Source organism: Onychomys torridus, chromosome 9 (genome assembly GCF_903995425.1).
Source record: "Onychomys torridus chromosome 9, mOncTor1.1, whole genome shotgun sequence".
NCBI lineage: Eukaryota > Metazoa > Chordata > Mammalia > Rodentia > Cricetidae > Onychomys > Onychomys torridus.
In genome coordinates, this window is record NC_050451.1 from 94,197,979 (window position 1) to 94,209,415 (window position 11,437).

Consider the following 11,437-nt stretch of genomic DNA (forward strand, 5'->3'; position numbering starts at 1 on the left):
AGTTAAATGATGTGGGGTATGTCCAAAATATTTTCCTGTCCCTCACTTAGGGGTAAACCCTCAGGGTCGTCTTCCTAATCATCTATGACAAATGGATGTTACTCATATTGCAGAATTTGGCAAATCAAAATATGTAGTGTGACCATTGACACTTATTCAGGATTTTTAATGGCTAGTGCACAACCTGGGGAAGCTACAAAACTTGTAATTATGCACTGCTTGAAGTGTTTTTCATATATGGGTATACTAAAAATTAAAACTGATAATGGTTCTGGATATACTAGTAAGGCATTTCAACAATTTTGTACCCAATGGGAAATCATACATAAAACAGGTATTCCTTATAATCCTCAAGGGACAAGGTATTGTGGAAAGGGCTCATAGCAATCTTAAAATACAACTTCAAAGAATAAAAATAGAAAAGGAAGAAATTTACCCTCAATCGCCACATCATGCATTAAATCCTGCTCTTTTTGTTCTGAACTTTTTGAATGTGGATGTCCATGAGCAGTCTGCTGCAGATAGATTTTGGCACAGTGGCATCCAAGTGACTTTTGCTCAAGTGAAAGATCCCTTTTCAGGATTATGGAAGGGTCATGATCCAGTTTTAATATGGGGTCGAGGACATGTTTGTGTTTTTTTCACAAGAAGAGAATGAAGCTTGGTGGTTACCGGAGTGTCTGGTAAGGAGCGTGGAACTAAGGAGGGTCAGCTCCAATGACGGTCCTATAAAGGACCAGAACGAAAGTGGCTCCATCAGTGTTCCTGAGGTTTTGTCACTGGTTAATGCAAACAGTGAGGAAATAGAGTTCGGAGCTGTGCCTCTTTTGGCTTTACTAGCTCCTTTAGAAAAATACTTTATATCACCTAATAGCTGTGCAGTATTTTGCAAAGAGCTTTACAGCAGCTAAATACAGTAATTTCACCCTCAAGGTGAAGTGAAGTTTTTTCGGTAGAACAAACCAAAAGTACTGCTGCAGTAGAAACGTTTGTCTGAATTGAAGCAGTTAGGGGAGCTATTATGAATTTGGGTGAAGGGACAGCCTCTAGTTAAAAACTGTTTACCACTGACAGTGCATCTCTGTCAGTTCAGGAACGCAACTTTGGGGTGTGGCTTCGTCCTGAGAATGTTACATTTCCCTAGCAACTGGTATCACAACTCTATAACAACAACAGTCATTAAATCCCAGTATTGTATAGCAAAGCTGACTATAAACTCTAAACTTTAGAAATTATGTATGCACTTCCTGTCTAGTTAAGAGAATCTTTCTAATAGAGATAATGAGGATAATTAGAGTAAGGAGTAGAAAAAGATGAAAATAAGAGATGTGAGCTTGTAGAAATTATTTTGTCTTGTTAGATATGGGTTGAGAAATGTTTAGGTGTTTGCTAAGTTAAATATGTGCTAATGGTAGCCCTATATAAGTTTGTAAAATAGATCCATAGAGTTCCTTTAAGAATATAAGCTTGCAAGAAGTATTTAAGGTAGTCTTAAGACATGTAGTAATAAGCTTATAAGAAGTAAAGATGCTAGTTGTAAATGTAAGCTTAAGTAAGAAATAAGATGGAATGAATATAAGAAGTATATAAGAAGTAATAAGAAATATATTTGCTAAAGTAGCTCTATAGTTTTCTTAAAGAGTATAAATAAGTAGATGTTAATATGTTATATGTGAGTTTGTGAAAAAGTGTAAATATTGAGTGTGAATCTATGCTTAATGTACATGGTGAAAGAACCTGAGACACAGAAGATAGTGTCCTAGTATACTGCAAAGCAGGTGGTCTGAATGGTTTCAAAAGCTCCAGAAGCTGCTAAGAAGCTAAGAATGGCGGATGCCAGAACCAGCACAACAAGGCATCCACAGCTGAGATCCATGGAAAATCAACGTAACACAGAAAAACCTGAGCGAACATAAAAAATGGTGTGGTTTAGAATACTACGGTAACTGGAAAGATCTCTGTGAGAACAAAAGTTGCAGAGATGCTTGTTTAAACTAAAATTGTTAACTGCAAAAAGTTTTGGTTGTAAAATGTCTCTTCATATTTGGAAGTGAAAGCCTGATACCAGAATTACTTTTGTTAACTTTTTGAACTTAAAATATGAGATAAAACTACAAGAAGATTTTGGTTATGGATTTCTTCATATTTGGAAGGCTAGTACCAGAATTTATCATTTGAATTTTGGGACTTAAGAAATGAAATGAACAATAGTGATTTCATTGCAATGGGATAAATCTGAATTTACTTATAGTAACCTGGGAACTGTTTTCTGGAATTTGTGTTGAAAATGGAACTGTTTAAATGAAGAAATTTATTGTTTCTACTAGACTAAAGATGCAATTTTGTGTATGCATATATGCTTTATTAACTGGTGATTCATGAATTGTTTTATGGAACTGTTTGTGTAAAAATGGACTTACTTTTGGAACTGGATTTGTTTTGCAAACAAAATTGTTTGAATGGAAAAGTTTGGGTTTTCTAACTAGGCTTGAGACTTTGCTTAAATTATAAAGAAAAGGGAGAATTAATATTCCTTGATCTATTTAATTAAAAATATTTTATTTGAGTGAATTAATGTTATGTTTTGTTAGTAAGAATGCAAATGAGTATACTGATTACTTTAAAGTATAAAAAGTTTTATTAAACTGCTTTTGGATGTTTTGCTAAAAGTTTTCAAAGTGTTAATGGATAGATTGAGAATATTGCTTTTCAATATGGGTTTGTAGGAATTGTTTAAGCTTGGGTTTCTTCTAACTAGGTTTGAGATTTTGTTTAAAAAATTATAAAGAAAAGGAGGAGTTATGAGTGAATTAAGGTTGAATGCATGTTTGCAGAAATTATGATTAACCTATTGGTATTAATGCACCCTGGTTCTGTGGAGTTAAGGAAATATTTAAGTTTGTGAATACATCGTAGTTTTTCCTATGTTCTGTTAGCAAGAAAATTCAAATGGTTCTATTAAGAGTTAAAGTTGTAAGACTGAGAAAATTGTTAACTATATATAGCACCATATATGTTAATTCAAATGGTTCTGTAAAGTGTTTGCTTTGAGTTGTAAGATTGGGAAAATTGTGACTATGTATAGCAATATTTATGTTAACTTGTTAGTTAATGGTAATGATGAAGTTAAGGGATTCTTTAAGTTTGCAATTGCATTAAGTTTTTGGTTTAGAAAGGGCTTGATGCAGCTAAAGACTGCTGTAGTCACCTTGGACCCAATTCAAAAAAGAAATGCCATCTATATCATCCTCTACTCCCATACTGGGAGGTGTAACAGCTATGGAGATTGCTGTAAGCTATTAATGAGTTATTTTTTATATATTAAGAAAGGGGGACCTGTGGGAGCCTGTTTTTGGGTTCCTTGTGGCTTTATCCAGCAGGTCCACATACAGGATGATTAGGGCCACAGGCCTGAGTGCAGGTGTCTGAAATGGTCTGCACTTGGCCCTGCTGGGGGAGGAGGTCTTTTGCTCCACCCTCTTGGCGTCTTTATAAATACCCTGGGCAGAGACAGTCAGAGCATGTTGGAATAGGTTCCAGGCCCTCTCAAGGCTATCCTTTATTTTCTATCTGTTTATCTTCACACTATAAATCCTTCTATCTAAAATTTCCTGCTGCTCACACTCAAGAAAACTCTGGGGAGCTGTGGGGTTGGTGGGTAAATGCCCCACAGACCTCCCACACATACCTTCATGGCCAGCTCTACTCTGTTGCCCAGGCAATGTGCAGGGACCACTCCAGAGTGCTGCAGCTGATGAGGGGCAGGGCCAGCTCTTCTGCTCTTAGGACATCAGGGACAACTCTCCCACCTGCCTCAGGTAGTGATGGGAGTGGGGGCAAGGGAGAGGTGAGGACAGGATGTGTGGGACAGACAGGACCAGAAATGGGACACAGACATTTCTCTCCTGCACGTGCCTCTAAATGATAGGTGGGTAACAGAAACAGTTCTCCCATGCTCACAACTTCAGGGCTGGCTCACCCACACCTCCACCAATGGGGTTGGCTCTATTGCAGACAAAATATTTTACACTGATTTGCTGATATTGTTACATTGTCTGGATGGATTATTTGAGGTCCAAAATACAGAAGGCTTTTGAAGTGGCCATTAGTCAGATGTAGTGTTCTTCTGTGTTTAAGGGAAGTTGGCTACTGCAGATTTACATGAGCTAAGGCAGAATGGTTTTAATAGAAAACTGGTTTCTATATGAAATGCAGTTTTATTTTAAATAATCTCTTGTAGGATACTAATACGTGTATGACAGTCACATATGTCATTTGAGTTTCATCACATTTATTATTAGCAGCTAGTCGGTAACACTTTGAATGGTAAAGCAGAATATCAGATGGGGGAAAATCGAAGTAATGCTCTGCACATTTAGAAACAAGACAAGCTGGCCATTTTACCATTCTTCAATAGACCACTGGAAATCTTAGCTGCTGAAGTGAGGAAAGTGGGAGAAATAAAAGTGACAGTAGTGAAAAGAGAAACCCAAAGTCCCTGTTTCCAGATTCCATGACTATAGACAGCAAATGCCTTAACACACCCAGCAAAGGACTCTAAGTGGTGACAAAAGACTTCAACAAAGCAACACGGTACTAAATCAACATGCGGGACCTTACTGTACACTCAGTGAGAAAGAAATCAAGTCATTAAAAATGCTCTCGATATGATAACAGCCAAAGAACACCGAGGAACAAATACAACCAATAAGAAGATAGACCCTCCCTCCCCCTGCAATGAAAATCTTAAAGCATCAATGAAAAAACTGAAGAAGGTATTAGAGGATGGAAGAAACAACCGTGTTGAAATCACCATGGTAACGGTAATGACCTACAGATTCAATGAAATCTTTGTCCAAATCCAACAAGATTCTTCTAGAACTAGTAAAGCCAAGCCTAAAACTCATGAGGGTGCACAAAAGGCCACAAATAGCCCAAACAATTTTGGATCACAAAGAACGATGGTGGAAGCATCAGCATGCCTGCCTTCAAAACATGCTAGGCACAGGGAGGGAGATAGTAACAAAAATAGTCTGGTATTGGCATGAAAACAGAAATGAAACAGAGCAGTGGAATAGAAGACAGAACCCAGAAATAACACCACACATAGACCTCTATTTGACTCCGGACACAGCTGTCAAAAGCATTTGTTGGAAGTAGAACCGTCTTTGTCCATCCACGAGGAACTGGGGGAGCACCTGCAGACCACTGAAAACAGATCTGTATCATTCAGCCTGTGCAGTTCATCATGCAGTGGACCAAAGACCTTAACTCCAGGCTAGAAACTTCCAACTACTCCAGGAAAGCACAGACGGAAGTCTTCAAAATATTGTCATTGGCAATGACTTCCTGAATAGCTATCTGAAGGCTCAGGGGGGAAAGTTAAGATTAGTGAATGGGATTATGTCCCTGGAACAAAACCCTGCAGAACAAAGAACAAGAGGGAATGAAACAACCTACACAATGGCCAACTGTGCCAACTGTTCATACAACAGACACAACACATGGGAATTAAAACAAATCACACTCAAAGAACAAGCAATCCAATCAACAAATGAGCCAACACGTAGCATAGACACCCTTCAACAGAGAAAGCGCATGTAGCTCATTGGCAGAGTGCTGACCCTGCCTGTGGCATGTCCAGGCTCTGATTTTTATGTGAAAAATAAAACAAAGCAAAGCCCCAAAATGCTCAATGTCTTTAGCCTTCAGCGAAATGCACATTGAGCTTCTCTGAGATTTCATCTCACCCCGGCCTATAATGGCTATTATAAAAAAAGAAGACAAAAACAATACATGCTATTGAGGATGCATGCAGAAAGGAGTCCTGTGTACTGTTGCTGGAAATATAAACAAGTCCAGCCATAGTAAAAATAAGTATGCAGTTTCTAAAAAGCAAGAAAGCAAACAATAACAACAACACAAACAAAAAAACCAAGGAGCTAAAATATAAAAACTCAGCTTACTATAGAGAACCTAATATACCCATGTTTATATCAGCTTTTCCCACAGTCAAGGAGAGCTGTCAGCCTAGGTATTTGCCAGCAGTTATAAATAAAATAAAAATTAAGGTATACACAGAGTGGAGCTATAGAAAGAATGAAAGCATGTCATGGTCAGGAAAATGAGGAGTTGGAGCTTATCTTATAAAATGAAATTAGCGAGACACAGAAAAATAAATGTCACATGTTTTATCTCATATGTAGACACACACAATCCACAATTCACCTAAAAATAGAAGATGTTCTTTAGAGGAAAGAATGAGAAAGAAGGGATAGGAAAGAGAAAGAATAGTAGGGAAGGTAGTTCTATTCAAAGCATGATGCCTTCATCATGTATGGAAATGTTATACACGTTAACCCATACACTTAATATGACTGAATAATGACATTGAAGATTCCACCAAGACAAAAACCAAGCAAATGAGGAGACAACTAAAGATTCTATACTACTAAGGCTGGATGAAGTGGGAAAATTTCCAAGTCATATCCTTTACCTCTAATAAGTTTTACGCTAATTAAAGATGTTTACTCATAAAAGCATTTGATTAACATGATTCTGTTGTATCATCCAAGAGAAATGTAAGATCACCAGTTCTCTCTGTGACTGTGAGGACTCTGAAAAAAAAACTGTGTGACATAAAGTATTATTTTTTCCACTATATTCATGAGAAAACCACAACTCAGATTTCAAGTTTCTTTAAAGTAGTGAGCATAAGGTTTTCAAATACTTATTGTATGTCATCTTATTCTGATGGTTAGTCATATTCCTCAACCTTTAGCTTGGGGCTACAGAACCCTATGATGATTCACTGAAGGCCTCCTTGCTGCTTTGCTAGTCAATCTGAGAACTGCTGCACCTGTGTCATATTCCATGACCAGCTTTGTTTACTTCAGAGCAGTAGTTCTCAACCTTCCTCTTGCTGAGACCCATTAATACAGTTCCTCATGTTGTGATCCCAACAATAAAATTATTTTCATTGCTACTTCATAACTGTACCTGTAATTTTGCTACAGTTATAAATTATAATGTAAATATCTGTGTTTGCCGATGATCTTAGGCAACCCCTGTGAAAGGACCTTTGATCCCCAAAGGGGTCGAAACCCACAGGCTGAGAACCATTACTTTAGAAAGTTAATGAGTTTCTGTTGAATGAAAGCAACAATTGTTTGGAAGATAAACCCATTGGCTAGCTGACAGGACTTTTGGTCTGATTTCTTTGAGGCCTGGTTTAGGGGGGACCTCTTCCATGAAACAGGTCTGATGGTTCCCAGTGGGAGAGTTGAGTCCACTTAATAAAAATTTTAGATGCTTTGACATTTTGTTAATATATTCTCCCTACTTTGAGTAAAACTTTTTTAATTTCAGATTCAAAGAACAGTCTAATGGTTTTATTAGAATGCTTTTATTTTTGAGACTATCTGCAAATTCAATGAAAAGTTGTGGTTAAAAATGTAAAAATCTAACCTGAGACAACTCTTTGAGCAAAGCTTTGTATTTTATAGGTTCCCTAATGTGTGACACGGTAGACAATTCCTATAGAAAAGTGACCACAGCAGAGACCTTCATTTGCAGAAAAGTCACCAGGTCTGACCCGAGTCATTGGGGCAGGTTTCCTCAGAGAAATGTCTTTTAAACCAAGTCCTAAGTGGAGAGCTGAGAACCATGGACTGGTCAAGTCAGTGGAAGGCTTCTAACAGAGGAGTAAGCAAACGGTACTTCAGGTTTGGAAAGGAAGTCTATGGGTGGAGAAAAAAAAAGAGGAGGAGGGACTAAAGGAACCAAGAATATAGAAGTTAATAAGTCCAGATTCTGTAGAAAATGACAAGCCATGTTGAGAAATTGTTTTAATTTAATAGGTATAAACAGTATTGGAGAGAAATAACATGATTCAATGTCAGTTTGAAGACATTATTCTGACTGCTAATAGATTCTACTGAGGATCTGAGTGAGAGACTGCTGGATTCTGTGTGTTCTGCAATTAATAATTCAGACCTTTATGAGAGATAGTAAGAGAAATAAAAAATAAATGCTGAGATCCATCCAGAGCTCCTTAGTTGACAGTAATACCATTTGCTTAACAGGATAGGTGACAAGAGAAGACACTGAGTGTGTAAACTGATGACCAGCTGTCCTGATACACTGGAATAACACCATCTTCCATTCAATTGGTACTTCATAATTTCTTAAATTGCTTATATGGTGTCAGTTTTATAAAATAAAAATATATGCACATGTGCCCATTATAGAGAATATTCATAACAGGATTAGTAGCAAATTTGTATACTGACAATTCTAATAATCTTTAGAAGCCATGTTAGAATTAAAAACTAACTAATAATGGAAATATAACATTTAGACACTCCTGTATTTTGAATAAAAATAATCTTTCATAGGTACATATATTTAGACACTTGGTCCCCAGGTTTTGGCACTGTTTGGAAATACTATGGAATTTTAGGACACAAAATTTTTCTGGAGGAAGCATAGCATGAAAGCATCCTTTGAGAATTTGTTGTCTCATTCCACTTCCTGTTCACTCTTTCTGCTTCCTGTGTGCCACTGAGATGTGATCTCTTAGTTTCCAGTGCTTGCTACCATGCTCTTCCTGCCATTATGGACATCTAGTTGTTTGGATCCATAAGCCAAAACAAACTCTGAAGATGCTTTGTCAAGATTTTCTGTCACAGCAACAGAAAAGTAACTGAAACAAACCCCACAGGGACATCAGTGGTTATCCAAACTAAAGATAGTTTACTGATGTTGAAAAGAGTTACCTTTTTTTTTTTTTTACAACAAAAAGAGTTGGCCTAGTTGATTTAATGAAAATGGTGATGATGTTGAATGGAGTGTCTCAGTTTACAGGTGAAAAAAATGAAAATAAAAAAGGAAAAAGCAAGCAAGCAACAGACAAAAAGTTAAGAGTGTTAAGATAAAACAACCAAAGGTATTTACACAGATGAGGGGAGTACAAGGGCAGGAACATATCATAAAATCCAGAATTTTACAAATTCTAAGAAATATGTAACAGAATTTTTTATTCCATAGATATTTCTTCTTTTTTTAAAATATTTTTTCATTTTACATACCAATCACTGTTGCCCCTTCCTCCTCTTCTCCTGCTTCCCCTACCTCCCCCCATCCACTCCTCATAGGAGTAAGGCTTCCCTAGGGCATTCAACACAGGCAGGCAAAAAAAAAAAAAAACCAACATGAAACGCTTCACGAATTTGCGCATCATCCTTGCTCAGGGGCCACGCTAGTCTTCTCTGTGTCGTTCCAATTTTAGTCTAGGTGCTGCCAAAGCGAGCACCATAGCAGATTTTTTGGTCATAACATGAAATAAAAGCTGAGAAACAGAAAGAACATTGTAATAACTTTTGTTGCAAAGACAAATTGTGTCATTGTATGTTTCTATTTTTGTAATAAGAGATATGATGATCAGAAATCAACATGGAAAGATCACTGAATAGATCATAGAAAGTGCAATTTCTGGAAATAATACATTAATTTTAAAATCTTGAAGAAAAGAGTACCAATTCAATAAACATGTGTAAAAGAAACTGCAAATTGTCAAGAGTGGCACCCAGCTGTAACATCCACCTTCCAGGAAAGGACTTCTGAGGGATTGATCAAAATACCAGACCTATTTTTCAGGTGTCCTTTGATCATCTAAAATAAATAAATAAATAAGCAAAAGGGAAGAAAAGAAAAACAGGACAGAATTAGAATTGGCATTAACATGCAGTAGAATGGGTTGAACTGAGTTGAAATGAGCTACCATGAACTGAGCTGCATTGAATAAAATTGAATTGGAGGATTTGTCCTGATTGTGAATAGCTAGCTGTGTGGGAGAGTGGCTGAATAACTAGCCAGGAGCTTTCTACTAAAGCCAACTATGTGAGATTGCTCCAGAGGGAGTGGAAAAAGAAAATGAGCATTTGCTTCTAATAGGAATTTTGTATTTGATTATTGGAAGAAAAAGCTATTCAGAGAGGAGAAAATATGGACACAAAGAATTCAAATAATAAAACCAAAGGAAATAGTACAAAAGTTTTAGAGAAATGAGAAAATACCATGCCTGTTGAAAAATTTACTAATTTGACTTATTGCTTGTATTTTATATTATTACCAAATCTAATTCCAAAGGTATATTATTCTTTTTTTTACAATATTTGAGTATAATGCACAAATTCTTATCCAGTTCAGATGAGTCACTAATGGCATATTGGTTCATTGATGGCATTGAGCATTTATCTTTGATAATGATGATGTTGAAGTTGCCCACGTTGCCTGTCAGTTCCTCAGAGCTGTGTATTCATTATCTTGCCAAACATAAAAGAATGAGAACCAGGAAATACTGCCCTTTAGCTGTTCCATAGGTATCACCCATCTTAGACACCCATCACAAATAAAACCATCAAAGAATGAAAAACTGTATTTGTCAAATAGTCTTCATTCCAATGATTCCTCAAATGGGATGATTACCTGCTTTTCTGGTTTTAAAGGTATGGTATTTTATGGAAATCAACTCTATCTGTTTCTTGAGGTTGTGAAATTTGAAAACTGAATCACCTAATGAGACTGTCTTGGACAACTTTATGATGGCACAGACTATGTCATCTTGAGGTTCTTGACTGTATGCTTCTTGTCCCAACTTTGCTTTGGTTGCTTAAAATCAACACGATGGAACTATTGAAACTTCCAACCCATAAATGTTACCAACCCCATCACCACCATGTATCCTTGAGGACAATAAAATTCTGCAAACAAAAACCAGTATTTTCATGCTTCCATTTTCTTTCCAGATTGCAGGAAAATACACATGTAAAAATGCCTCCTTCACAGTTGGGATAGAGTAAATCACAGCAGGTTCTGGTAGCACAATGTATTTATTGCTTTTTTTGTTTGTTTATTACCTTGATGCTGTCTCCTCCTCTCTGTAGACTCTAGCACAGTGTCTGCACGAGTTTTGTTCTGTTCTTGCTTCTGTGTGCTTTATTTCTCAGTTTGTTTTACTTTTTGACAAGGTCATGGTAAATTATCCTTTGTCCAGTTGATGGTGTCTGATTAATTTAAAGATAAGGTTCCATTGTGTAATCAAATCTGTCATCAAACTTGTGATCCTCTTGCAGCAGTGTCCAGAGTGTTTTAGATACATGTGTGTGATATGTGCAGTTTACCCATTTGCTATATTTGCCAATTCTATTCATTTCTTGTAGATACTGTCTCTTAAGGTATTAAAATTAGTAATATGATATATATGTGAAATTAATTTCATTCATAAATCACAGTTTAAATTGAAATATGTAGTACTCACAAAACTTGGAAACAGGATGCTTTTGATATAATTTTTCAGACATGGCTTTATATAAATGGAAGAATATTGAGCATAGAGTGTTTATCCTTGACTCTGTTTTCATTGGAACTGTAGCGT

General features: G+C 36.6%; 1 non-coding gene across 1 annotated transcript; it reads right to left on the reverse strand.

The window, feature by feature from the left end:
* Window positions 1-9,206: 9,206 nt before the first annotated feature.
* LOC118591720 lies at window positions 9,207-9,313 on the reverse strand. Its single transcript, XR_004946008.1, has one exon. It is a non-coding gene; the product is annotated as a U6 spliceosomal RNA (small nuclear RNA).
* Between the last annotated feature and the right edge of the window lie 2,124 nt (window positions 9,314-11,437).